This window comes from Arvicola amphibius, chromosome 1, assembly GCF_903992535.2.
Source record: "Arvicola amphibius chromosome 1, mArvAmp1.2, whole genome shotgun sequence".
NCBI classification, from domain to species: domain Eukaryota; kingdom Metazoa; phylum Chordata; class Mammalia; order Rodentia; family Cricetidae; genus Arvicola; species Arvicola amphibius.
The window spans coordinates 25,619,619-25,625,426 of record NC_052047.1 but is presented as its reverse complement, the minus strand read 5'-3'; the positions used below and the strand labels follow the sequence as shown (position 1 = coordinate 25,625,426).

Sequence of the window (5,808 nt, the reverse complement as noted above, 5' to 3'; positions counted from 1 at the left end):
TGTATGTTTTGTGTTTTGATTATAATATGGTGAGGGGATGTTTTTTTTTTTTTGATCCAATCTATTTGGTGTTCTGTAAGCTTCTTGAACCTTAATAGGAATATCTTTCTTTAGGTTTGGGAAGTTTTCTTCTATAAATTCATTAAATATATTTTCTGGACCATTGAGCTGTATTTCTTCTCCTTCTTCTATGCCTATTATTCTTAGGTTTGGTCTTTTTATTGTGTCCCAGATTTCCTGAATGTTTTGTGATGAGAATTTGTTGGATTTGTTGTTTTCTTTGATCAGTGCATTTATTTTCTCTATGGTATCTTCAGAATCTGAGATTCTTTCTTCTATCTCTTGTATTCTGTTGGTTACGCTTGTTTCTGTAGTCTCTGTTCGTTTACATAGATTTTCCATATCCAGGTGGCCCTCGGGTTGAAAAATATGGAACGCTTCACGAATTTGTGTGTCATCCTTGCGCAGGGGCCATGCTAATCTTCTCTGTATCGTTCCAATTTTAGTATATGTGCTGCCAAAGCAAGCTTTAGCTTTTATAAAGTCATTTTACTTTCAGATTTAGATACTTCATTAATATTTTCCTTATGAACTTGAGGAGGGGTAAGATTTCTCCTGCATTTTCCTCTGTTAGTCGTTCATTCTGCCAGTGTCAAAACCATTGTGTATTCTTCCTTCTCTCCCAAACAGAAAAACTTTCTTATATTTCCATGGATAAATCTTTCAAATGCTGCTAGGTTTCTCTGGGTTCTATAATGCAATAATGCAGTCAAGTAGCTGGGTATAGAGATGCCTTCTTGGAGTTCAAGCTCTTGGGTATAGAGGGAGAAGACAGAGCTCTTCAGGCCAGTCTGGGTTGCAGAAGGAATCTGTTTCAACAAAACAAAGGGAGCAAAAGTAGATGGCAGTGAGCAATTGAGAGTCTAGAATTGTAGTGGAGACTTCGGTGCCATAGTTGCTCACTAGTAAGTGTTCTCCTGAAGTTTACTCTCCAGGAAATTTTAAATGATGATTAAAGAATAGTTATCTCACTCCCCGCCAGTAAGATCTATGTTAACAATCATAGTTCATGTAAAACTTTAGATTCTTCTAATTTATTCCAGACACGAACAAATATATTTTCTGATATATTACATTATTTTATAATCAAAATCAGTAATACTCATTAATGTTTGTTATAGTGTGTTTCTAATATGCCATACAATTGATTCAGTTGCATTTTAAAAAATACATTTTTATTAATCTCATTAATATGATTGCCTAAAAACACCTCAACAGGGACAACAATAGGCATGCTAAGAAGGATGGAGGAATGCCCAAGATGTTCCAATCCTACACAAAGATCAACAGACAGCTAAGGAATTATGAGAGTGGGAGAAATAGGCTTCCTCAGGGAAGAACATACTTGGTGGCTATCTGATATCAAATTGTCATCCCCAAAACATATATAGAAATATTATTATACAGACTAAGAAGACTGCACTTTTTTTTTTCGAGACAGGGTTTCCCTGTAGTTTCTAGAGCCTGTTCTGGTACTAGCTCTTGTAGACCAGGCTGGCCTCGAACTCAGAGATCCGCCTGCCTCTGCCTCCCGAGTGCAGGGATTAAAGGCGTGCGCCACCACTGCCCAGCTCAGATTGCACTTTTGCATTGAGGGGTACACATATGTATATTGCAATAATGAATAAAAAAGAGGCCATAAATTTAGCAAAAAGCAAGGAGAGGTGTATAAGAGATTTCAGAGGGAGGAGATTTTGGAAAGGAGAAATGACATAATTATAATCTCAAGAATAGAAGAAATAATTAAATATACGTTTGTTAATTCTTTAGGAATGTCACATAACAAATTGTGAAAACAGTTATCTCCTACTCTTCCCTGGTTCCTCCTGAGGCACTACCACCACCCATTCCCCAACTCCTTGTCCTTAAAAATGACCTATGGAGTCCAATTTGTGATGTTTGCACACTGACTAAAGGGATATCCACTAAAGCATGGTCATCCAACAGGAGCTGTGCTCCTAATAAAAGCTGACTTTCCTCCCTTAGAAGCATCAACTCTGCAGATCTTTAGTGGCAGGGGCTCATGATCCCCTTTCTTACTCCATGCTAGAAGATTGATTGTCTTGATCTTGTGCAAATCTTGTGCATACAGTCACAGATACTGTGAGTCCATAAGGCATTGGCCCTGTTGTGTCGGGATAACACTCTTTTGCTTCATCCTCCCTCACCTCTGATTCGTGACCTTTCTGCCCCCTCTCCATGTTAGTCCCCCAAGCCTTGGGTTCAGAGTGTCATCAAGTATCTTAATGAGGTATCTCCCACTCTCCAATAGATATGTATCTTCTAAAATATCTCCATAGGTTATCTCAGCATCAGGGCACCATTATACTGTACTGTGATATTGCCTGAGCCTTGAGGAGGAGGTGTTATATAAATGCATCTATTCAAAAACGAAAAAATACTGTAATTGGATACCATTATAAATCAAATGGGCCCAACAGCTACCTACAGACTATCCCAGCCAAGTGCAATGAAATATACATCTCAATATTCCATAGAACTTTCTCTAAAATAGATCACACAGAAGAACCCAAAGCAAGTCACAACTAAATAGGAAAATTGAAGTTGCATTTTTGTATTCAATATGACCCTCACTGAATAAAAGTGGAAATCAACAGCAAGAGAAATCACAGAAAATATACAAATGGAGATTAAACAACATTCTACTGAATAATAAATAAGCCACTGCAGAATTCAAGAAGTAAATAAAACTATTCCTAGAATTAAATGATAATAAAAATTTGCCGTTCTAAAAGCAATAAAGGGATATAAATAACAGAGATCAGAGCAGAAGTTAATGAAATGAAAATAGACAAATGATTAAAAAACCCCAATGAAAGAAAGAATTGATTTTGAGAAGATAAAAGTGAGCTACTCTTATCCAAATTAATGTATTCACTTTTTCCAAGACTGTCACACCACAAAAATCATATAGAACTCTACCATTGCCCTCTTAGAGCAAACATTAACTAGTTCTCTACCTGAAAATCACTTTTCTTAGCAGTTTGAGAATAAGTATATATAGGATGTCAGTGTTAACATTATTAAACTTGAATTTTATTCAAGAACTTCTCATAGTCTTTTAGTATACTCTAGGTGAATATAGATGCCTAACAGGGACTTATTGCATGCGTTGTCTTTTAAACTTCTGTTATTAGCAGTTTTTCTATGATATATTGATTGCAGACATAATATTCCATACCATATGCTTTGGGGATAGATGTTTAAGCATGCTATCTATTAGTCATCATAAGTTTTATCTTCCTCCAAAAGAAGAAAATGAAAATATGAAAAAAGGATCCGACAACTGAATTTTGTTAATTTGGCCTTGTACATGAGAAAAAGGTTCCTGGTGAAGTTCTTGGCATATTACAACTTTTTTGTATGATGTCTCAATGACACACTTCATGTTCGTCCACCTCATTTCATCACCTCCATTCCGTGATCACATGTCATCTCCAGTTGCTTTCCTAATATGGGGCTCAGACCACGCACATCTTCCTAAACATGCAAAGTAACAGATTCCTGTTCTAAGCTTATGGTCCTTAGGTTTCCTTGGGGGGAATTTTTTGGACATAATGAGTGGTTGTGAGAGAAATTGCTTATTCAGGTTTATATTCTGCTATTGAAACGTTTGTGCTGTAGTAAGAAAACCCGCTATTGGAATTTATACAGAAAAGGTTTCCTTTGCTTCTCTATTCTCTCAAATCAATACTGTAATCAATTCTGTTATCTTCTGAGCTTTCTCTAACCCAATTCTATCTGAATGGCATCCAGATGGTTAAAAAACAGCGCTTTCCTAGCTGGGATGTTCCTTGGGTCAGCAATTCAGCACTTTTTGTGTTTCCTCTAGGGAGATGGTGACAAGAATGCTCGAATAATTAACTTTCCTGTCCTGGCTATCTAACATGATGGCAACAGCAAGTTCAGGAGGATCCATGCTGACTCTTCACTTTTCCCATCAGAAAACACTAAGTGTATGTATAGTGTCTAGTCAATTGAGCAACCACCTTTCAGTTCCTTTCTTCTTTCTTAGCCTTCTTTTCTGACTTTAATTGTACTATTTACTGGTAAACTGCATTGGAACTCTAATAGAGAAGGTAGAAGAGTGGGGAAGGTAGAATTAGGAAAATAATAGGCTGTGCATATAAAATTCATTTGGCTGGCCTCTCATTTTTATATTATAAATACTTCATGTTTTTTGCACATTTAATTTTCAAAGGGTGGCAGGACATATATATATATATATATATATATATAATACTATCTATGAAAATGGATTTTAAAATGTATTATTTTTATGACTTCATGGTCAGGAGCTAGGAAATTTGTCCTTTTATTTGCACTGAGTTGCTTTCTTTCTTTTTCAAAGGCAGGGATGATAGGTTTTGGTCTGTGAATCTCATCTGAAGTATGCGATAGTGATTATCAAAGAATGTGCTTAAATATAGAAGTTAAGATAAGGTATACATCTTACATGCTTTATTTAATTCCACAATTTATTTATGGAATCACATTTTTTACAATGCATTCAAACAGATTCAGCACTTACAATGTCCAAGTATTGTGAATATAAGGGTAATTAATGTAAATTTCTTTCAAGGCAATACTCCCCAAAATTGTGTTAAATCATGTATACACCTATAATTATTCTAAGTTTTTCTCTGCTCTAATTTTATGAATTCATCCTCATTTTAATAGTTTCATAATTATTCATGTTCATGTGTTTTAAACAGAGAAATATGAGTTATATAATTTAAACAATGGGCTCAATATGCAAATACTGTGTAAATGTCTGACTTTCATTCCCCTTTTTAACATTAGTTGTGATATTAGTTCATTGTTATTAATTTTTATCATGACTCCGTTTTCTCTTGACTATCTTAGCTCATATTTCTTAGAAAGAAAACTAATTCAGTCTCTCTCACATATGGAACATAGCGTGCGCGCGCGCGCGCGTGTGTGTGTGTGTGTGTGTGTGTGTGTGTGTGTGTGTGTGTATGTATGTGCGTGTAGGAAACTTGCATGCATGTGTATGTGTAAACAAATGTACATATGGGTGCAATGTTACACATATATAAGAGAACAAGAAAGACTAAATAATTAGGGGTGAGGAAGGCCTTAAGGTAGGCAATGGAAGTGAATTATGAGAATGGATAATAAAGCTAATTATTTTTCTAGTTCTAACTCTGACATGGATTTCTCACTATTGGTGGGACAAGTGTATAAAAATATATTCCATATTGAAAATGTGTAGTGGTATCTCATTTGTATTTTACTAAATAAAGACTGCCTAAAGATCTGAGAGTAAAACAGTTCCACTGGTCAGTCTTATAGACTAGGTTATGGTAACACACACTTTTAATCCCAGTAGCCACACTAGTTGCCATAGAAATTGGATGGTGCATGCCTTTAATCCTAGCCCTAGAAAGGAATATAAGATGTGGGGAGACAACACTCAAACACAGAGCTCATTCTGAGATTCTGGGAGGCAGGATTGCCATTTCAGACTGAGGTTGAGGTAAGAACCAGTGGCTGTCTGTTTTGCTTTTTAGATCTGCAGGTTGAACCTTTGAGAATCATTTGGTGCACAACTCTTTGTGGCCTGAATTTAGGAAAAAGCCATCAATGGCTGAGGCTTTAAGCCACCATCCCAGGCCAGGACTGGGATTGAAATTCCAGCTCTAGGAATCAGAACCTAAACCTAGCTACATAGGTTCAGGAGAAAAATCTAAAGTTCCCAGCTTC

At 36.1% G+C, this 5,808-nt stretch overlaps 1 non-coding gene across 1 annotated transcript; it reads right to left on the bottom strand.

Moving 5' to 3' along the window:
• Positions 1-423: 423 nt before the first annotated feature.
• Positions 424-526, bottom strand: LOC119805999. The gene has a single exon (XR_005284056.1). It is a non-coding gene; the product is annotated as a U6 spliceosomal RNA (small nuclear RNA).
• Between the last annotated feature and the right edge of the window lie 5,282 nt (positions 527-5,808).